At 41.3% G+C, this 24,141-nt stretch overlaps 1 long non-coding RNA gene across 1 annotated transcript in view; it reads left to right on the top strand.

Annotated features, from left to right (window-relative positions):
- LOC142046574 (uncharacterized) overlaps nt 1–24,141 on the top strand; it is a 140,509-nt gene that overhangs the window by 111,224 nt on the left and 5,144 nt on the right. The window contains exon 2 of the long non-coding RNA XR_012655532.1: nt 5,094–5,166. This is a non-coding gene — a long non-coding RNA (uncharacterized LOC142046574). The remainder of the gene's footprint in view (nt 1–5,093; nt 5,167–24,141) is intronic.

The following is a 24,141-nucleotide window of genomic DNA, read 5'->3' as shown; positions in this document are numbered from 1 at the left end:
ACTCTCTGTAAGATGTTTTTTAACTGTGCCTTGGAAAAGCCCATGAGGCTCTGACCCATGGAGCTTTGATCAACCCAGCTGTTTGAAGTCTCTGTGTGGTTAATTGCTCTGGTGTGAGGACGGAGCTGAGCTGAACTAAGCAGGGAACCTTCATATAAAAAGTCACTTGCTAGTTGAACACAAAGGCTGCTGATAGGAGCAGCTAACAGGAGATTTTCTGAGGTAGTTGAGAGAGAGTGTGTGAGAAGCTGTATGTGCAATTTCCAGAAGGCCAGAAATAGCATAGAGTTGGTAACCTGAATTGATGTACCATGTTTTCTTTCCTGCCTGAAACTGGAAGACATTTCCTGCGCATGACATCCAAGTGAGTGGCTATGCTAAAGAAGAAACACACCCTATTGCGTTAGAGGAACAAGTAAAGATGCTACTGAAAATTAGAGAAGCTGTGTTGTTCCTAGACACTCAGGCTTGGACACATCTATGCCTGAGATTAAAGGATGAAAGGAGCTGGCCACCAAGGAGACAGAGACACAGGAATCCAGAGAGGAGGACTGGCAGTTCATAATCATCAGGGATAAAAGATCATGCTGGCATTCTTCACATCTGGAGACAGATGAGGATAGGCAGAGAGAAAAGGACCAGGACGAATTCCAAACCACTAAAGGTTTCTAGATGATTCCAGTTCTTCAACATGGAAACTGAAAGATACTTCTAAGGATCTAGCCTAGGGAATGGAGAGAAAGGAGAAGGGAGTGGTATACCTGTGAATGGCAGCTTGGCCCAACCTGTAAGAAAATCAAGCTTGCCTACAATTTTCCAAGAATGACAAACAATCCTTATTGGGGATTCAGTACTTAGAAGCCTGGAAAGAACATTTTGCAAGGAACAGGTGGACAACAGAACAGACAGTGTCTTCTCAGAGCCAAGACACGAGATGTCACTCTAAGATTGGGTAGGCTTCTAAAGGTAAGGATCCATAGGTGATAATTCATATCAGTAGTAATGACACTGCATCATGGGATATCTCACAGATACTAGAAGATTTCACAGGATTTGGAAGCATCCTGAAGACGAATGTCCAAATGATCTTTTCTGAGATCCTTCCTGTCCCTTTCGCAAAGGAAAGCAGAAGCTTCTGGAAGTGAACTGCTGACTAGGTAAATGGTGGAGGGTTTGGGTTTTGCGCAACACCAGTGAAAGGGGTCTGTATAGTTTGGATATCCTCCATCTCAGTAGAAGGCAAAACAATCTCTTTAGGGACAGGCTGGCTAGAGTAGTTAGAAGCAGATTAAACTAATAACAAAAGGGGAGCATAAAAATAGGGAAGTGGCACTCTATGTCAAAAATGGTAATTACCTGTTCCTAAATCACCCATAACTTAGAAAAAGTGATCTTGAATTGGTTATGAATGTCCTTATAAATAAAGAGCTGTAAGGGTGCAGACTCACCCCTGCGGCGTCCCCTGCTGGTCATCCTCAGGAATTAGCTCATTTTCCAGCCAGGAGCACCCTCTGCAGGCCAGTGATCTGCCTTACCTCACTCTGGCCCCCGTGTCCCTCCCAGGACCCCAGTGCCCTTTTAACTGGGTATTGCCCCCTGGCAGTAACTCCACAGTTCTGGGTCTCCCCCTCCCAGGGGAACCCACACCCACTATCCCCACTTTGCCTCAGTCTTGGCTACTGCCCAGTCTCCATCTAGCCTCCGTTCACTGGGGCAGACTGCAGTATAAGCCACTCATCACAGGCAAAGGGGTTCAGACCTCCATCTCTGCCTACCCATGGGCTGCCCCGTTGCAACCCTGTACCTGTTCAGCCTATAGTCAGGCCTGCAGCTCCTCTGGCCCTTCCCCAGCCCTGCTCCCAATCTAGGTGTCTTGCTTAGGTCCCTGCAGCCAGGCCCTTCTCTCTCTACAAGCAGAGGGAGACTGACTGGCTTCTAGCTCACAACCTCTTATAGGGGACAGCTGGGCCTGACTAAGGCATGGCCACAGCTGAGCCTGCTTTCCCTAATCAGGTCAGGCTTCTTGCCCCAGCCACCGCCCTCTCCTGGGCTGTTTCAAGCCCCGCAGGGTGGGAGCGGGTAACCACCCTGCTACAAGAGCAAATTGGGACATTAATTGGTGTCAGCTACAGACCACCAAGTCACGGAAGGGAACAGGGTGACCAGCTCCTTACACATCTATCTATAATGTGTAGTGAAAAAAAAGTTGTGTGATCCTGGGGGACTTCCATTTGAATAACATGCAGCACGTCACAGTGCTGCCAGCACTGAAACATCCTTGGACTCACTAAACGTTTTGGATAACATTTTCCTAATTCAAAAGTGAAGCATCCAATATGTGGGAATTCTGTATTAGACTTTATCTTCACAGATAAAGAGGAACTGATCACATAACTAAAACATAATGGTAGCTTAGGTACAAGTGGTTATGACTTGGTCACATTTATAATGTGCAAGCAAGTTAAAGTCCAGACAGTGAGAGTAACTAACCATTGGAACAATATACCAAGTGTCCCACTGGATTCTCCATCACCTGTAAAATCAAGATTGGATATTTTTTTCTAATTGATATTGTCTAGGATTATTTTAGGGAAGTTCTGTGGCCTTTCTTCTACAGGAGGTCAGACTAGATCAGGGATCGGCAACCTTTGGCACATGGCCCGCCGGGGTAAGCACATCCCTTAGCTCGTGCCACTTCCTGCAGCCCTCATTGGCCTGGAGCAGCGATCTATTCTGGCTTTTGAATCTATGAACCACAGGTGACTGGCTGCTTAAAAATATTCTAAAAATATCATTAAGATAACCTTGCATACAGTACAACTTGAATATAACTTGAATATAACTTCAAATATACTTGAAACTGAGTACCCACATTGTAAAAGTGCACCAGACCATTTGACTAATAATAAGGTCATTTTTGTTAGTTGGAGGTATTGCTATGCCTAAAATACCATACATTAAAGAAGAATCCAAGGTGTCATGCCAAAAGTAATAGAGCATGTTCAGTATGAGTAAAAGCACTATGTTGTCTAGGAGGTACACAATGGAACTCTCTTATACGATGAAATTTATTCCAGGGCTGAGATCCAGCACAAAGCCTATACCCAGGGCCGGCGCTTCCATTTAGGCAGCCTAGGCAATCGCCTAGGGCGCCAGGATTACTGGTGGGTGGCGTTTTGCCGGAGGGGGCAGCAGACGGCTCTGGTGGAGCTACTGCAGTCGTGGCTGTGGATGGTTGGCTGCTCCCGCAGCTCTGGTGGAGCTGCCGCCGTCGTGCCTGTGGATGGTCGGCTGCTCGCGCAGCTCTGGTGGACCTCCTGCAGGCACGACTGCGGCAGCTTCACCGGAGCCGTGGGAGCAGCCTACTGTCCACAGCCACGACTGCGGCAGCTCCACCTGAGCCACGGGACCAGCGCTCGGGGTGGCAAAATTGCCGTGCGCCTAGGGCGCTAAAACCCCTAGCGCTGGTCCTGCCTATACCCCTCTTTTTGAGTATGCCCAATTACAGCCTCAAATTAAAATTAAAATAGGACTTACCTGGGCATTGTTTTGATTATCCTTATTGGGGTAAATTTTATCCAGACTGAAATATTTTTTTCCACCGAACAACTTCACTCTAAACACTGTAAAGTTAACAGTAAAGTTTCACTTTAAACCAGAATTGCAGTCTGCACCTTGCTGTGCACTGACATTTATTCTATGTGACTATAAATATAGTTTCTGTGTATCAGAGTTCACCACAAGCAGGGTCCATAATTGGATACCCCTGCTAGAGGCTACATAACAGCTTTCTCGTTCTCATGTTTTATGGTAGATAGCCAAATGGTTATCCTGCAGATACCCCTTTTTGAATTATCATAAACATTACGTGGATATTTGTAATTGGATTAGCTATTCAATATCGTGACACTGGAAGATGCTAACTCATGCCAAGGCCCCAGGCCTCACTGAAGGTTTACAATGCATAGGTGGAAACCAGTCTTCCTTACCTGTGTGTTACCATTATCAAAAGAGATATTAGATGTTAAGTTAGTAATAATGTGTCTAGTGTTTAGACTTCATAAAATGCTCTTAGGGTGCTGCAGTATTGATCACATTTATAATCTCTATAACCCATGGTGTAGTTATATTCAGAGTTTATGTTGGAATTGTGTAACTCACCAAACAGGAAAAGAAGTATTAATTAAGGTAACGGGCTTGTCTTGCATACAAGGTGGCCCACTGAAGGCAAATGAAATGTTGTGTAGTACTAACAGAGAGAGGTCCTGTTGATTGCATTCCTAACTCCCTCCAGGAAGTAGACACCTATGCATGAAGTCATCCTATCAGTTTGGACTCTGGAGTGGAGGCGATAAAAATCCTTGACAAAGAGAAACTGAATGTCTTTTATGCTGTCTGGACTCTGAGGGACAAAAATTCCGTGCATAAGCAAAGAGATCCGCATGCTGCTTGGCACTGGTTAGCCCTGAAAAACATTTTGAATTGACAGATTACTGCAACTATGTCACCTTCTGAATCATAGGCTGAAACGCATTTGTGTATATGCTTGCTTGCTTGAACCTGTGGATAACTCTCATTTCTTTTTCCTAGTGAGTAACCCTTTCATTAGTTTGTTACAGGACTGGCTACAGGCATTGTCTTTGGTGTGAGATTTAAGGTACAAATTGACCTTGGGTAAGTGACTGGTCTCTTGGGACTGGGAGCAACCTGAATATTTTGTGATCTGTGGTGAAAGTGAGCATTTATCACAAGATAGATTGGAGTGTCCAAGGGGATGATCTGTGTCTCCATTATAAGTACTGTAGTGCTTTAGGAGTTCATATTTGTTACTGGGTCAGTGACATCTAATTATAGAACATGCAACCAGCTTGGGGGGTCTGCCCTGCTTTCTGACAGTCGTTCCTGGGATTGACACTCCTGACAGCATGGCAAATATCATAAACCAAAATGCTGGACATTGCTCTTCTGAACAGGTGATGCTTGATGTTATAGGTGTAGCCTAAGTGATCCTTGACCCAAAGAATGGCAAGCTGTTTCTCCTGGCTGTTGGGAAGCATTAGGTTAAGAGGATTCTAATATATTTGTCTTCCCAGAATATTTGAAATTTGAATCTGAAGATGTTGTACCTGTATTCATTGCCCTGATTACCTCAAAGGGAAGTATTCCGTAAGTATGTGCTCTATTCTTTTGAACTCCAAACATCTGCCTCATGCATCTGCTTTTAATCAAACTGAAACAAATGGTTTACTTTATTGGACAATATGGTACAGATAAAAGCGGCTGGTGGTGCTGTATTGACTGCAAAGCCTTCAGCTTTATTCTTCCTACTCAGATTCTCTGCCAAAGAACCCAACTTGTCATTTGAGTTTTCCAGCAAAAACCAGAATTTCATGGCCAAAAGTTCATACTGGAAAGTTTATATGTGAATAATCCTTTTTGGTTTAATTTTGCCCTTCATTTTTCTTCTCAAGTAATGTGCCAATATTCCTTAAGGATACAGATAAAATTGTCCATGAGATGTTAAATGATAGTTTATCTTTTCTGGGGGGCCTTGGAGGTGCTTGTTTAGTGTGGTATGCACTGCAGGGAGTTGAGCACATAATTCCTGTTAACAATAATGGGAACTGCATGGCTAGTTCAAAGTGCACCATGCTGAAAAAAACCCACTCCTAATGTCTCAGATACAAATATACAAGAAATACATGGCATGTATCAGAGATACATGGAAACACTTGTCAGGGATGGTGTAGATAATACTTAGTCCTGCCTTAGTGCAGGAGATCTGACTAGATGACCTATCGAGGTCCCTTTCAGTCCTGTATTTCTCCAGGCTGAGTTATATGGGGTTATAAAACACCATGTGCACAGAGAGTGCGATATTAGTAAATATAAGCTAACTGATTTAAAGATTCCCCTCCTGTTTAGATAGAGTGGCCTCAGTAACAGAAATGCAACTCAGAAATCTCTACTGAGCATAAATTGGGTGTGAAGTTTGAGTCAAACAATAGATTATTTGGAAAACACCAGAATTAAGACACGGAAAATTAGAGCAAGACCTGTGTGCTTTCATGTGCTTATGAAAAGACTTTTTACATGCATCACCCATTCAAAGGTGATCCCCCCCCAAATTCAGTTCACCTTTGTTAGTAAAAGTAACTGCAGGCATTCTAGATGTACAGTACACTGATAAATTATTTATCCTGCTCTCATGCACTACCATTAGATAATGAAATACTTGTTCCTCAGGAACATTTTTGGTATGTTACCCTGGTTTTGTTAATATATTCTTACTCAGAAAAGCTAAACTCGTGTGATGCAAGATAACTTGACATACCTGGACATTCAGTGGCTTACCTGATATAACATAGTTCATCCTCGATTAGAATGGCTAGACCTGCTATAAAGCATCATATTGTAATGATTAGAGAGGTTGACTGGGAAGAGGGACATCTGGGCTCTATTTCTGGCTCTGTCACTAACTTGCTGTGTAATCTCCCTGTGCCTAAGCTTGCCTTTCTGTAAATTACATATAATTCTGGTGACAAATTCTGCCCTCAGTTACAAGCAGGCAGTCTCAGTGTCTACTGTATTTTGCCCATTTTGTTTGATGCTACAGAATGTCACCAAGTTATGGCAGCAGCATGAAGTACTCTGCCCTGAGCGATGTCATGAAAAATATTTGACACAAAAAGCAACTGCGGCAATAACTTTTATTGGACCAACAAGAAAGTTGGCTCAATAAAAGATATTACCTTATCTGCCTTGTCTCTCAAATATCCTTGTACCAATGTGGGTACAACATTGTATATGAAAACATATTTAACTTTCTGGCATTGGGAACCTATATAATAATTTAATTACATAAAAGGCAGAGTAGTTCGTTTTATGGGTTATGTGTGTGCCTAAAAGAGCCTGTTTATAAAAACCTAATATGCACTATCATAGCAGACAAAATAAATGTTTGGTGGAGGGAAAGGCTAAATATCAGGTTTTTTCTTCTTACTTTTATGGCGGGACTTCACACTGGATGGTGCTGCAGAGAACCTTTGTACTGCGAAAATATTGGTAACCCTCTTACATTCTTCAGACTGCTGCAGTTGACAGCGTTTATTATGGTTATGAGCATGAATGTGTACTGACGTGTTTTGTTTTCCCTAGCTGCATGCCCAGCACAAAGCCATGTGGATTCAGAAACTAACTGTAGGTCCACTTACATGGCCTAACTAGAGACAACTTAGCTCTTCTATGTGGAGACAACCAGAGAAACTGTCCTAGCAAAACAAGCATCCTTACTTACAAAGACAACCTTTTCTATCAAGCCTGCTTACTTTTTGTAAGCGTTTTTGGAGATGACAAATTTGAGATGCTGGCAGTTGCATGCTGCATAGATTCCCTTCTGAACAAGAACTATGTTTGTGATAAACATCAACATTTGAAATGTTCCAAGTCTTTATAAGCAAATTTGTCTGGCATTGGATCCTTGATAGCCTGTGTGTTTTCCATTCAAAAATAAACCAGTGTGTCCCACGGGGAATAGGAAGAATTTAGGGGAATAAATATTTATTTTTCTACATTATTTTACCTCTTTTCAGGACACAAAAATAGTATAATGTGAGTGATTTTTAGTTGTTTCCATAAGTATAATTATACTCTTAAGCCTTTTAATCCATTTTGGGAACAGCTTAATCCGTGGTTCATTTTATCAAAAACATATGATGTGGCTCTTTAGTGGACAGGCTAAACCAGAAATATTTCTTGTAATCCCACATAGTTTGAAGGGGGAAGAGTATAATGAGAAAGAAAGGACCCAGTCCTGGGAAGTGCTGAGCACTCTCTATTCTTGTGGTCTTCTGTAAAGTTGAGGGAGTTCAGTACCTGGCAGTATTCAGTACTCAGCACCTCACTGTATTAGCCCAAAAGGTTTTATTAATCTTAAAAGGGATTGCTTACTGTTTAACACTTTTGTGTCATGGTACAAGTTTGTATCCTTCCCAACAGGCATTAGACTGGGCCCAGATCTCTTTCCACACAAGAACTATGTTTGCAGATGAGATTGCCGAGAGAAAGGTATAGAGAACTAAGGGCTATGGATGGAGCCCTTAGGGACCCCCACTGGAAGAGACAGCGGGGAGGAGAAGTACCCACCAGTTGAGACACTGAAGGAGCAAACTGAAAAATAGGAAGAGAACCAGAGGAGGACAGATTCACAAAAAACTATGGATCACGAGATTTCAATAAGAGCATAGCCAACAGTGTCAAAGGTAGCTGATGAGTCAAAGAGTCTGAGGATGGGGTACTGGCCCAGAAACACGGCCAGGAAGGGTTCATTAGAGTGGTGAGAGCTCTTTCCAGGGAATGGAGGGAATGGAAGCCAGACTGGGCTGGGGGAGGAATCTAGCATGGAGTTATAAGACTGCAGATGTAGAGAGTACGTTCAATGACATGGGACATGAAAGGGAATAAGGGAGATGGGATAGCAATTTCAATGGGAGGATAGTTGTGTAAGGGAATGTGGAAGCAATGTTTCCTTTTGGATGTGGACCTTGACACTGTTTTTCAACGCTGTCACCTCAAGATTAGACTATGGCAATGAGCTCGCCATAGGGCTACATCTTGAAACCATTTGGAGACTCGAACTGGTGTAGAATAGAGTGGCTCGCTTATTCAGTGAGACACCTTTCTGTGACAGGCTGCTCATTGGTCTCTGGGTGGAGCTTAAGGTGCTGGTCGTGATCTGTAAAGTCTTAAATGGCCTAGCATTGTCCTGCTTGAGGAATCTTCTCTCTCTGTGCCGTACTGCCACAGCTATGGTCGGGATGGGTTTTTGAGCTGGATGCATCTCATTATAGAAGAGAACTGACTACTTGTAGATCATTCTTTGTGAGGGCTCCAGGACTCTGGAACTAGTTCACCATCTTGGTCAAAAATAGATTAATAGATTCTAAGGCCAGAAGGCACAATTGTTGTCATCTGACCTACTGTACAACACATGCTATAGGACTTTCCTGAATTAATTCTTGTTTGAACCAGAGCATGCCTTTTAGAAAAATATCCAATCTTGATTTAAAAATTGCCAGTGATGGAGAATCCACCACAACCCTCAGCAAACTTTTTGTATGGTTAATTACCCCCCTTCCCCTTAAAATGCATGTTTTGTTTCTGTTCTGAATTTGTCTAGCTTCAAATTCATATGCTGGATTTAGTTATAATTTTATCAGCAAGATTGAAGAGATCTCTGTTAAAGGTCTGTTCCTCCACTCTGTGTGAGGTCACATTGTGCACACGTTAGGCCACACCTTGTGCCAATGACAGGAGAGGTGCTGGGATTGAGTCCCAGCAAGCTCTTACACAAATTAAGCTCTGGATATGTTTCCAGCAGAATATCACTCTTCTGTTATCTTCTTCAAAAGACCTTACAACTGCTACTGCACTTAAAAATAATATATACAGTACTTTGTCTGACTGATACACCTTGAATGGCTTTCCAATGGTAACTAACAAGGAAATATTTGAAAAGCTAATGTCTAGCCAGATTCTAATTTCGTACACAGACTGATATACATCTTGTATTTTAATGTGCAACATGCACTTGCCATTTCAAATATTGGTAGGCTCTTCATCTTCAGATTACAAGACATCCTCACTGTATTTTTTATCTCGATATAATCTGGCTATTCTTTAAAGAAAAATAAATAAAAAAAATTCAACTGAGCTAACTGTGTCATAAAATATTTGCTCTCATAACATTGTTCGGTATAATTCTCTTCCGAAATTTTCCCCAAAGATAGTAAAAGCCATGAATTGAATGTTAGGAATCCAAGACATGAGCAGTAGGAATATACCTAGCAAACTTGATGGGAAATATGGTCAATAAAGCTTCTCACAGTAAATCATGTTTTAGGGTCCTGGCTTTCTACTGCTAGAGGTAAAACATATTCAGCGGGTAGAGAGTTGCTTGAAGAACCCGCTACCGCTCCCATTGAACCCAATGCTAAATATGCTGACTATATGTCTGTGCTATAGCTCCTGGAGACGAGGCACAGAAAGATGCAGCCCGTGGTGGAGAGTCACAGAAGGGGCTCTAAGTCTCCTTTTTAACCTCTCTGATTATGGGCTGCTGTGAGGGTAAGTGTGGTCCCTGCCCTAAAGCAGAGCAGACAGAAATTGCTCTAAGTTATGGTGCCTCCTCATGCAGCTCTCTGTAGACTGCTCTTCAACCTTCAGCATCTGAGAATGCCCATCAATGTGTAATGTGACTATTCTACACTCCTGGTATGCCTTCTGTGACAGCAGGTGTGAGAGGACCTGCACATGGCAGCTTATGGCTGTACTATTCAGTGTCTGCACCAGCCTCAGTCTTCTCCAGCTAAGGGGCTTTTACAGGACATGCACTTAGGCACTAACAACAAGAATTTCTGCTGTTTGCTGGGGGTCTATCATTTGGAAGTGACAGAGGAGGAGAAAGATCTGGGTTTATAGGTTGATCATTGGATGACCTTCACCCACCAATGTGATGCAGCCATGAAAAAGGCTAATGGAATCCTAGGATGCATCAAGCTAGGTACTTCCACTAGAGATGGGGAAGTGTTAGTACCACTATACAAGGCATTGGGGAGACCTCACCTGGAATACTGTGTGCAGTTCTGGTCTCCCATGTTTAAGAAAGATGAATTCAAACTAGAACAAATGTAGGATGAATCGTGGAATGGAAAACCTGCCTTACGACAGGATACTCAGATTGCTTGGCTTGTTTAGCCTAACCAAATGAAGCTGAGGAGAGATATGATTGCTCTCCATAAATACACCTGAGGGATAAATACCAGGGAGGGAGAGGAGTTATTTAAGTTAAGCACCATTGTGGACACAAGAACACTGGATATAAACTGGCCATCAGGAAGTTTAGGTGAAGATTTCTAACCATCTTGGGAGTGAAGTTCTGAAACAGCCTTCCAAGGGGAGCAGTGGGGGGCAAAAAGCCTAACACTTAGGCTTCAAGACTTAGTTTGATCAGTGTATGGAGGGGACAGTATGATGAGAACATAAGAACGGCCGTACCAGGTCAGACCAAAGGTCTGTCTACCGACAGTGGCCAATGCCAGGTGCCCCAGAAGGAGTGAACCTAATAGGCAATGATCAAGTGATCTCTCTCCTACCATCCATCTCCATCTTCTGACAAACAGAGGCAAGGGACACCATTCATTACCCATCCTAGTTAATAGCCATTTGTGGACTTAACCACCATGAATTTATCCAGTTCTCTTTTAAACGCTGTTATAGTCCTAGCCTTCACAACCTCCTCAGGTAAGGAGTTCCACAAGGTGACTGTGCACTGCATGAAGAAGAACTTCCTTTTATTTGTTTTAAACCTGCTGCCCATTAAATGAGACTTCCTACAACGGCATGTAGCCAATTTGCAACTGCTAGTAGCGAGTATCCCCAGTGGCCAGTGATAGGACACTAGAGGGGAGGGCTCTGAGTTACTACAAAGAATTCTTTCCCAGGTGTCTGGCTGGTGAATCTTGTCGAAATGGTCAGGTTCCAATGATGGCCATATCTGGGATCGGGAAGAAATCCCCCCCTCCACACACACCCCCTAGTCAGATTAGCAGAGGCTCTGCGGGTTTTTTGCTTTCCTCTGCAGCATGAGGCACGGGGCACTTATAGGTTTAAACTAGTGTAAATGGTGGATTCTCTGTAACTTGAAGTCTTTAAACCATGATTTGAGGACTTCAGTAACTCAGCCAGAGGTTATGGGTCTATTACAAGAATGGGTAGGTGAGTTTCTGGGACCTCTAATATGCAAGAAATCAGATTAGATTATCCTGATGGGCCCTTCTGGCCTTAAAGTCTATGAGTCTAAGCATTACACACTACCACATCAGTGTACAAGTCCAGTAATGGGAAGGATATTTACTAATATTTACTTGATAGGAGCAGGCCCAGAGTGTCAAAAATATTAAACAGTCAGCTGAGGTATAGTATTGAGCATGAACCTGTATTTAGAGAGTGGGAGTGTAGGGGGTGGGGAGATCAGGTATGGGGATTTCCACAAACATTAGATAAATGGAATACTGTAATTTGTTTTATGGATCTATATATATATGAACCTATTTATTTTATGATTTTGGTTTCTTGTACTTTAAGAAAAAATATATATATATAAAGGAAGAAAATTTCAGGAGCATCGTGCATGGTGAAATGTCTCTTAAAGTATAAGAAATCAAAATCATCACATTTCCAAACTATACTTTTGTTATCTGATCAGCTGTAGGGAGTCACTCTGCAAATAGCCACTGCTCTTCACACACAATGTAGTGTGGTGAAACCATTGTGTGATGTTTAGGCATGGCAGAATTCAATCTTCATCTTTTATAATTTCAGTGATAATATTGATATTTATTTTTGTGAATTTTTAAAACTTTTATCAATTTAAATGTTCACAGTTGTGGGAAATTATGGGAGTGGTCAGACAATAATTCTATAATGACAGTAGATACAGAGATTCAAAAACTTAAACTGTATAACTATAAAAATACAAATTGTCAACATCCCATATCATAATATACAAACCAAACTCTCTTCTGTTCTCAAGAAGCATTTTTCTTACTTTGCCTATCTCTACATTTTTATTATTATAGATGGAAATATTTTGTCATGCATTTGTGTGTGTACAGTGAAATTGACATTTACTGACATTTACCAGTAAAAATCTAATCCTTCCAAGCCTAGTTATATTGCTTTCAAAGAAGTTACGTGTGAGGATGGGAGCAGGGGTTAAGTTCAAAATGAGACCGAAGGTCCATGCCTCAGCAGTTTATTGTACTTAATTTCCTGTGAGGTAAGTTCATTATCAGGCCCCTGTGGATATAGTTGTTATTTAGCTCTTCATCCAGTCTCTTTCTAAAGCCTGTGAAGAAGCAGACCCAGGGTCATGCTTTACCTTGTTCACAGTTGAAGGGAGCACCATCCTCATGACAGCAAACTCCGGCTTCTCTAACGCATGTTAATTGCATTTCCTCTTAATCACCGGGTGGGAGGAATCTGTGTGTTTGTACAAGTTATTACTTCGTCTAGTCTATCAGCACATTCCTGATTAACATAGCCGGTGGACGTGAAAAATAGGGTAAAGAAAGCAGGAGTTATGAAAAACAGAAGTAATTTCTTAATAGCTTTGATAGGGAGTAAAGACTTTGAGTTTAGAGGTTGTGGAAATTTGCCTTAGATTCTTATTTATGGTCTTAATAGACTTTTCCATATCCCTATGTGACAATAGTGCCTTGGGCCCTCAGCTCTTTCTAATGTTTGCTCTGGAATTGGGGCTGTCTCTCTTGATGAATGATTCCATTTGATACACATTTAGACTTCAGTCTAAGATGAGGTGGATTTTTTAAAATGTTACAGAACTCACATTTTTTCTGGCTATTTTTAAAATAAGGTTGTTTTTTTTCAATACAAGATATTTTTGCCAATGAAGAAAGGAGAAAAATGTATCAAAAGCAAATATCCTTGGTTTCATAGGCACTGCTTTCTTGGGTGCTCTGGGGAGAGAGTGGAGTGGGACGAGGCAGAGTGAGGGCAGGGCCTTGGGTGAAGGCGCGGAGCAAGGGCAGGAAGAGGTAGAGCGTAGGTGGGTCTTAGGGGAAGGGGCAGAGTGAAGGCGTGGCCTCGGGGCAAAGCGGAGGTTGAGCACCTCCAGGGAAAAGGAAAAGTTGGTGCTGGTGCTTGGTTTAATTAACCTTGAATCTGATTTCTGTGCTGTTCTTGGAAGCTTCCTTGACTTTCCCCTATTCCATATCCCCTGTATGTCTGTGCCCATAACTTTCACAAGTACAACATGGCTCCTGTGTTCATGGTTCTACAGGTCCCTTAAGGCTCCCCACAAGCATGCAGGATACTTTTGTGACTCACGTGACAGACTTGCTCCTGTGGCAGGTAGGGGCAGGTAATCAGAGGAAAAGACTTTGCTGAGAACAGTAGGCAGGTCATATAACCAGGAAGTCTCAGCATAAGCAAATGCTGTGTTCCTTTAACAGGCCCAATAGTAGCTAGATGTTTGGAAGTGCTGTTTGAAATACACCTTTTCTATTTTTGCTGTATTCCATGTGAGAGGAGATGGCCAGAATTTAATGCAGAATTGAAGGTGAGGCGTATTGGTCACTTACATTATAGTATAATATAATATTGGTCACTTATAATAGCATTGTACTTTCGTCAATTTTATTCTCTGTCCCTTTCCTATCACAGCCTAATATAGCATTTGCTTTAGCAGGGGGAGGTGGGTGGGATTGTCATAGAAAAGAATGCTTGACATCTCCAAAGCAAGACAATGTGGGGAAGAATGATAAATCTATTCCACTGGATGACTAGAGATGTGAAATTTATTTTGACAAATAGTTTATGTCAGTGATGGGCAACTTGCACGGCCAATGAGGGTAATCCACTGCTGAGCCGTGAGACAGTTTGTTTACGTTGACTGTCTGCAGGCACAGCTGCCCACAGCTTCCAGCTGGCAGCAGGGATGTGCTGGCTGCTGCTTCCCACAGCTTCCATTGGCCGGGAATGGTGAACTGTGGCCACTGGGAGCTGTGGTGGTCAATGTAAACAAAATGTCTCATGCACCACCAGCGGATTACCCTAATGGGCTGTGTGCCGAAGGTTGCTGACCCCTGCGCTGGAGCATGGATTTGAACACAGCTCTCCTCCTGCCAGGTAGTCTATTTTCCTCTCAGGATCTCCTGGTGAAACTGTTTACTTGGTATAAGTACCTAAATAGTCATAGGCCAAAGAGAGAGAAGCTGACTCCATAACCTGATGATTAAGGCACTCGCCTGAGAGGTAGGAGATGTGGATTCAAATCCTCTTTCTGCCTGATTTAGATGAAGGATTTGAATCCACATCTTCAACCTCCCAGGTGAGTGCTGTAATTAGCAGGCATGACAGAATATACCCCTGTGTGTTCACACCCTACACACTATTGTAATAATTTTTGTACAAGGAATGTCCTGTAAGGTGTCATTTGAAAACTCATAATTGACTGCTCAGTATTGTACTGGTAAAATATGTGTGGCAAAATTGTGTGTCAAGTTATAAGATTCCTCTGCATGGTTTTATTAACATATGTTCCAAAATCCACAGCTCTGCCCAAACAGAAGTCATCAGACAGCTCTGTCCTCGACAACAGAATGTGTGTTTGCCTTAATTTGAGTTGAAGCTGTAAACAGAGGGAGGGAGAGAAATGAAGAAAGCTCAAACAGGTGAGAAAAAGCCAGCAGAGAACATCCTTTATCTGCTGGTGCACAGCTGGAAATGTTTTTCAAGAGGGGGAATTGCAACTATTAAATGGAGAGGCAAACACTCTAAAGGATTCTTCTCTCTTTCCCTGCCCAGCACATTCACTGCAACTGAAGAGACAAAGGAAACAGGGGTTGGACCCTGTGGGAGGGGTCCTCACAGAGTTTGGTCATTAAGACTGCTGAAAGCATGTGGTGAGAAACTTTGCTTGAATCTGATATAATTCGTTGCTAGTCATTAGAAAGTGTTTTATTTTTATTTTTCATGTAACCACTTCTGACTTTTTATGCCTCATTACTTGTACTCACTTAAAATCTATCTCTTTGTAGATAATAAACCTGTTTTATTTAATGGGTTGAAACTGAAGTGCCTGAATAACTATTTGAGACAATAAATTGTTATCTTATTCCCTGAAAGAAATAATGGATTTAAAATCTTTATTCTGTCTAGGAGAGGGCTGGACAGTACAGGATAAACACTTCTGAGGATGTGGGGAAAAAGAGGGAAATCTCAGATGGGGTATGTTATACCCTGCATCATAACAAAGGCTGTTGAGAGAAAAGCCTTGGCTACACTGGCGCTTTACAGCACTTCAGCTTTCTTGCTCAGGGATGTGAAAAAACACCCCCCTGAGCACAGCAAGTTACAGCGCTGTAAAGCGCCAGTGTAAACAGTGCCCCAGCAGTGGGAGCGCGGCTCCCAGCGCTGTAAGCTGATACCCAAGGGGAGGTGGAGTACCTGCAGCGCTGGGAGAGCTCTTTTCCAGTGCTGCCATGACCACACTCGCACTTCAAAGCGCTGCCATGGGAGCGCTGTACAGCTGCAAGTGTAGCCATACCCCTAGAGTGAATCCAAGGGTGGCTGTCAGGCAGCAGTTACACACAGACACTCAGGGTGTGGTTTGCATGCTGGAAGGCTGTTTGTGAGCAGTCCAGGTGGGAGCTACGTCTGCCAGGCATTGTAAAACGCCCATGGTTTCAGGGCAGGGGTGACACAGCCCCTCACTTATCTGGACTGTACCCTGGTATGTCATACCAGGCTATGGAGTTGTTCTCTTGTTTTGGTCCAATGAATATTAATTTTAATACAAAATGAACTTCTTCAACCAGAGAGCTTGAGAGTAGCCCATGTAAGTATTACTTACAACCTGCTAGTTAGGCACCTCTTGGCAGGTTGGGAACTGAGTTTAAGTGCCTGCCCCAGAGTGGAGATTCTAAATTTTATCTCCCACATCCCAGACAAGCACCCTGCCTGCTGAGCTAAAGGTTATAAAAAGGCATCTGTGAACATGCACATGGTTTGCAGAGCCAAAACAGACTTTTCCAATCTGCTGCTAAGTTCAAACATTTTCAGAATTGAAGCAAATACTTCTCCTGATTTTTTTTTCATTTTGCTGACTAAACAGAAAAAAATATTCTCCCAGCTCTGATGTCTTGTCAATCAAAGAATTAATGTGAACACCTGCAGTGAATACTGAGAGAGAATTATAAGAATATAGAGAGAGCTGTCGTGGGAGACATATTAGAGCAAAAAATCAAGGCTGTCCCAGTCATGCAGAGGATAGGGTACCATGTCAACTGGATGTGTGTATAATGCTGCATGTAGTTCTATTTTTGCATGTACTTTGTATCTGACATTTTTACATCTGTCTGTCTTCAGTGCCCCATTACTGTAGTAATGGCGACCTCTTGAATTACCACTTTCAAGATTGAGACATATGAGAAAGGTGCCATGTTGTGTATATCAATTCTAGTTCTGACCAAGCCCTATGTAGAAAAACCCTGTAATTCCTTGATTTTCTCCAGGCATTAAAGATACCTGATTTAAAATAAAACAAGTTTGGCTAATGTCTTTTGAAAAGAATATTATAAGAGTTATCAAAGTTTGTAACAAATTTTGCCTTCCACGCAAAGCATCACTCGAGCTTAATAACTCTTCTTCTTTCTGAGCAGCTTGAAAACCATCTGACCTGATTCTCTGTTGCCTTGCACCTTGAACAGGCATTTACACCAAATGAGTGTAAAATTTCCCATTGGGATCAAACACCATGTTATATTCACTTTGCAAGCTCTAAGATTACAAAGAATCAGGCCCATTGTCTCCACTAAAACCAAGCAGGTTTTCTTGGTCAAATAAGTTCAGAAGTCCAGTCATCTGGACTCCTAACCAAGGACTAGTACAATTCAGTGCTTCGAAATTATATTTTTAATTGAATTTATTAATTAATATGTGTGTTGAGGAAGCCCCAAGGGACCGCAGTGTACAAGACACTGTTCAGAGTTGGAACAAAAGGACAGCTCCTGCCCTCCGGAGATTACAATCTAATATCCTGCTAATAACATTGTTTCGTGCTCATCAAAGCAGTGAAACGTCAAATCCTAAAATGACATCATGTAGACTAATCCAATAAACTCACCATTTGAACTTCTTGATGATAATTGTACGTAAAGAGTTCCCAGGAAACTCTGTTTCCCTTCATGTTTAAAATTTTAATGATGAAGTACACTGGCATCTTTATTTCACACATGTACTCAAACATTTATGATTATTAAACTTCAGCGGGATCAGTTGCCGTTTAGGAAGGATGAACTGTAGAACACTGTAAAGTAAATATGCTTTGTACCAGAGAGTCCTTAAACACAGAATTGGCTGACAATTGAAATGCTTGTTTAGCCGTGAACAAGTATAGCATGAAGTATTTCAAAAGACACCATAGGACAAAAAAATGTGCTATATCAAGGATTAGTTTCATAACCAGTCTAACGCCTATTGTTTTTCCTCTTCCACTTGCTGGTGTAAGGAGATATGCCATTAGCTTCATCAGTTGTTTAAGTAGCTCAGTAGCAAGATTCCTATGAAGAACTGCATAATCATGGCTGAAAATGTATATTATTGTATGCAGAGTTGTTGTAGCTATGTGGGTACCAGGATATGAGAGAGAGAAGGTGGGTGAAGTAACACCTTTGATTGGATCAGCTTCTGTTGGTGAGAGAGACACTCCTTCAAGCTTACACGTTTTTGTTAATCCCATCAATCATTTGGAAACAGAAGAGAATGGTGTTCTCTTATGTGTTAAATCTACACTATATTCCTACACTGTGACAGCAAGAATTCAAACATAGAGAGCAGAAATGCTGGAAAAGACAGGGAGGTCAATTCATTCCAGGCTGGCACATGGACAAAAGGGAGGGGGCTTCATTCATGGATTCTAGATGTTGGTTTAGCCCCTGGTGTAGACACATTTTCCCCCCACCCCCCATAGACTGGTGGTTCTTTCATAAATTATAAGGGCCATTGTGATACTTGAGTATGACTTCCTGTATAACGCCTTGCAGCAGTGGGCAGTGTGCAGAATATAGGATGGCCTGATTACAAAGCCACTCTGGATGAGGCTAGAGCCTTCAAGGTGCTGCGCATTCTGTCTCTGATCCAGCAGACAACTTAAGCATGTGTTTAATGTTAAGACTTCAGAGGGGGTACTACAATGCTTAACATAAAGCATGTCCTTAATTGGCTGATTGGATTGGGTCTCGGTGATCAGTATCTTGCAGAACTGAACCTGTGGCCAATTTACAAGAACTTGTTTTAGAGCAAAAAGTTTACAATGAAATGATACAGAAGTAGCTAGCCCATGTCTGGGTTTTGTTACCATCTCAGACTCAGATCATGTTAGTGGAAGGGTTTTTAAGGGTAGGGTCTACACTGCAGTTAAACACCTGCTGCTGGCTATGTCAGCTGACTCAGATTCACAGGACTAGGGCTAAGGAGCTGTTTAATTGTGAGGTAGATATTCCGGAGGGGATCTCAGCTCAAGCCCAAACATCTATGCTATAATTAACATCCCTGTAGCCTGACCCCCAAGAGCCCGAGTCAGCTGTCACAGGCTAGCCATAGGTGTTTCATCGCAGTGTAGAGATACCCTAAGGGTCATGAGCCATTTGAGAGAAAATGCTACTAGGAGAAAATTATATCCAATGTAAGTTCTTGTGTTGAAATCATTTGAAATTTGTGGTTTCATTGAGAAACCGATGAAACTCAGTTGATTTTTTTAGTTTGGAGGTTCATCTCCAGAAATGAATAAACTCCTGCTGGTTTTAGATCTAGGATCAGGGTCAGCTAGTCATTTCAATCAAGCAGAACTTCTCAAAGCAAAACTTTTGGAGGGAAGGGTGTGAATCTATAAAGAGAGAACCCAAGGAAAATGTTTGCAATAACCTTTGCAGAGTGAAACAGTTGAGCTCTGAACAGCTCTATTTGTTCTATAATTATCACAGCAAGTCAGCTGAAAAATGAGTCTATTAATAGTTAAATAGTGATTTTCATGTAGTCACTTCATAAGGTTGTAGGCCTCTTTGATTGGGCCAAGAGGAGCAATCAGTGTTATCTGATTTAAGAGTAGAATAAATTAATCTGGAACCTAGCAACTTTTTAAATTGCTTTAATGGTGTTTGATTTTGAAATTTTTCTTATAACAATTATCACCTAATTCTTTCTTCTCTGGAAAGCTAGCATCCCCATTTACCAATGAACATATGCTTCAGTACCTTCCAAAGAACAAATTAATGGAAATAAAGAAGAATTTTGGAAGCTGTTAAAATTGGGAGTATGGCTAAAGGAATACACTAGACACAGAGACAGATCTTCTTGATGGTGACTGTATACTATCTAGCTGTGGATTAAAAAGATGCCACAAGAAGTGGTTTTTTTCAGTGAAGTTTGTTAGTCAATCATATTAGTGTTGCAAGATAATAACAGGTCTGTGTCCATATTTAAATTTATGGTAATTATTATGGCTTTACTTTATCTAGAAAGAAGGCACATTCAGCAGTAGGTAAAAAGACAAAACATTTGTTTTTGTTTAAATGAACCACGGGGACAAAAATCAGATTGCCAGAAACCTAGATACAAACAAAAATAATATTCAATGGGGGGAAAAACAACTAAAAATAATGTCCTTTCTCATTCTAGTGCTACAGCTGAGAATTGAAAAACACATTTTTTTTTAAAAAAAAGATATGAACCCCTTGCATCCATATAGTGCTTTGTACTACATCAATGCATATATATGGAGGGGGGCAATTTATATTTGATGTAAGTATCCATTTTTTTTACTTTTGTTTGTTTAAATGTTCAGCTATAACGTATTTAACTTGCTTGTAATATGTAAATATGAGGAATGCTTTATAAGCATTGTTCATGCTTATAAATAAACATACTTCATGCATTAGGAGATTCAAACACTTCTTTATTTATACACTAAATATCCCCAATGGTTTAAGAGGCACTTGTTCTCACTGAGAACTAAGCCCCTGGAGTTTTTAAAATAAACAATTTCTGAGTAATCGGAATACAAAAAAAGCATTTGAAATATTTCTTAATACAGTATATTCATACTTGAATAAGTAAAAACAGCCAAGTGGACTTTAGCAAACTTTCTGCAAACTAAAATGTCTCCTCTCTTCTAAAACAGAAGCATGACAAATTTCAGCCTGAAGAAACATTTTATAGAGGGAAATATTGCAAAGCTCTAATAAGAATGAGAGAGACAGATTTCTAACCAATTTTGCATTCATATGCTCACAAAAGTCCAATGACTTGGATCTAACAGGGAACAAATTCCGGGATCAGAGATTTATTATAAATCTACTAATATACGACTATTAGCCGTTCTACAAATTTTGGAAGAGGAGAAGTTGTTTCTAGTTCATTGAGTTTCTTTACCAGATAGGATTCCCCATTATATGCTTTATAAAGATATTCCATCTGCCTCTCAAATCTCCCCCACTTAAATAATTATCGGCATCATCTATAACTATAGTGACTCTAGTATTGTTATGAGATCTAGACTACGTGTAGGAAAAGAAAATGTAATATTTATTCAAATGATAGAAAACATTATTGTATGTTTTGTTGTTGTAGCTTTGTTGTTACAGGATATTAGAGAGATGAGGTGGATGAAGTATTACTTTTTATTGGACCAACTTCTGTTAGTGAGAGAGACAAGCTTTAGAGACACACAGAATTCTTCGTCAGTTCAGAGACCCCCCGCCACACACATTGCATTATAGGATGAGGCTTTTGGAGCTTATAGGAGAATTCAGGTTTTTTTGATTGCTTTTCTTCGATTGATGCCAAAGCACCATTAGACCAAAAGAAAACTTTGAATGATATTTTGTTACCTGACTATGAAAAGCTGACATTACTGATGGCAAACTGGTAATTGGGTGTGTTACTTCAAATGCCATAATTCAATGTGAGCAACGCTTGATCTCATATTTGAATTACTGAAGGTTTCCTTCCATTTTTGTCCACATAAAGTTCTCGGCAAAAGATTTTTTTACTTAAACTTTTTGGGATTATGAGACCCCCATACCACTTGTCTGTCTTTCTTTATTACACTTACATTATTGTAACTAATTTTGGCTATGAATTTCAGATTAAAATAAGATCATCAATTAAATATGTGCTGTTTTTCTTAGATACAGTTGGCTGAAATCTGCCCCGAGGTCTATCTTTTCTAACCTCAGCTATGGTTATGTCTACACTGGCAACTGAATGATAAAACTTTTGTCTTTCACAGGTGTTAAAAAACACACACACACCCCAAAAGACAAAAGTTTTGCCAATGACAAGCGCCAGTGTGAACAGCTCTTTGTTAGCAGCAGCACTCTCCCGCCAACAACGCTAACGCTGCTTGTTGGGGGTGGAAGTTTTTTGTCAGCAGGAGAGCTGACAAACAGCAGCTGCACTGTGTGCCTTTTAGCAACACGGTTGTAGTGACGCAGCCATGTCACTAAAAGCTGTGTGGTGTAAAAATAGCTTAAATGCTTACACTGTGTGGTTATGCAGGGTATGAGTCTGTGTGGAATTTGATCCTGTAAAGCAGGGGTCAGCAAATTATGGCACACATGCCAAAGGTGGCACGCTAGCCAATTTTTGATGGCATGTGGTGCGGGCTGAGCCACTCAGTCCGCTGCCGCTCTGGGGTTCCCGCTGCTGGCCCCTGGCCAGCCTGGGTCCCGCCGCTGGTCCCACTCAGTGCCCGCTGCTGGCTTGGGTGAAGGAACCCCAGGCTGGCAGTGGGCTGAGACCTTGGCTGGCAGGAGCCAGCGGCCAAAAACCCAGAGCGGTGGTGGTGGCCTGAGCCACTCAGTCGCTGCTCTGGGGTTCTGGCTGCTGGCCCCTTGCCAGCTGTGGTCCCCCACCACAGCCCCACTCACCTTGCTTCTGGTTGGAGTTCCAGTGCAGGCCCCCTGCCAGACAGGGTCCAGGCCTCCGACCCTGCTCAGCCCTACCAGCCACCAGCTCCATTCACCTCAGCTGCCGACCTGGAGTTCCAGCCAGTTAACAATTGATCACTCAGAAGCCTGTGTGCAGTTTAAAGTATCCAAATACGTGCCACCAGACACTGGAAAACTCAGCAAGGGAAAGCAAGGGTAAGGATCACACTAAACTGATAAGATCTGCATTTTAATTTAATTTTAAATTAAGCTTCTGAAACATTTTGAAAACCTTGTTTACATATAACAGTAGTTTAGTTATATATTATAGACTTCTAGAAAACATTAAAATGTATTACTGGCACACATAGTCTTAAATTAAAGTGTATACATGAAGACTTGGCACAACACTGCTGAAAAGTTGCCGACCCCTGGTGTAAAGGAATGCTAAATGGAAGTGAGGAGAGAATACTTGATATAATTTCTTAACTACGGATTATGAGGGAAAATATGAGTTGACACAATAGGCTCCATTTACAAAAATTACACTTGTGTGCAAGAAATACCTGTCAACGTTTTCCAACAGGTGATGTTTTAGAATAGAGAAATCAAAATCACTCCCCAAATGAGAGCACAGAAAGAAGCAGGATCTCAGGGGCTATGCTGGACTATTTAAGCATTTGGTTTTTTTCAACGTAAGTAGAAACCTGATCCAAATCCTCCTCAAGTGAATGAGGAACGAGAGTCTTTCCACTAACATGAATGGAAGCTGTATTGGACCTTAGAGTCAGTTACTGTATTTTTTCATTTAAGTAATTATGATTTATTGGAAAGCACTCTAGGCTGGATTCTTCAGTCCTGATGCTTGCACAACTCGAATGGGAGTCTTTATTAGTCTGGCATCCAGCATCAAACACTCTGTTTGTAATGTGCTGTTTTCCCATTTCCTAGACATTTTAAAAGAGAGCGCTTTTCTTATTTAAATATTTTTGAAAATGTTTAGCTTCAGAGATTTAAAATTTTCACTTTTATTAAATGTTTTCACAGTAAAAACCACAAACATAAATACCACAAACAACTATGACAAAATAAAGGTCTCCTTCCTTCCTCCTCTAAAAAACAAACAAACAAAAAACCCCACCAAACTCCAAAACCAATTGTCTGCCCTGAAACCGACACTCCCATTCACATTGTCTTCATTAGAAATCACATGCAAACTTGCAAGGGTGGAATTTGGCTTTTCAGTATTTTTATTTTAAAATGAAAAACAGTATAAGACAATATAGAAAACTATAAATCGTGCCTAAAATAGACATACTAAACATATCTTATCCATATCCAATCCACTACTTTTTCTTAGAGAGAGCCTCAAGTTCAAATGGTAGCCCAAGTAAATATGAAGGGATTGCCTAACTTCCTTCATACGTAGCAAAAGTGAGAGAGAAGGAGATTTTTTGTCAATGGGAAAAGGAAAAGAGTTAGGCTATGTTTACACTACAAGCTCTATAGTGACGGCAGGGGCTTTTCTGTCACTGTAGTAAATCTATCTCCTTGATAGGCAGTAGGTAGGTTGATGGAAGAATTCTTCCATTGACTTACTGTTTTCTATAATTGGACTTCGATTAAAATG

Source organism: Chelonoidis abingdonii, chromosome 3 (genome assembly GCF_003597395.2).
Source record: "Chelonoidis abingdonii isolate Lonesome George chromosome 3, CheloAbing_2.0, whole genome shotgun sequence".
NCBI classification, from domain to species: Eukaryota; Metazoa; Chordata; order Testudines; family Testudinidae; genus Chelonoidis; species Chelonoidis abingdonii.
This window is presented reverse-complemented; position numbering and strand designations above follow the sequence as displayed.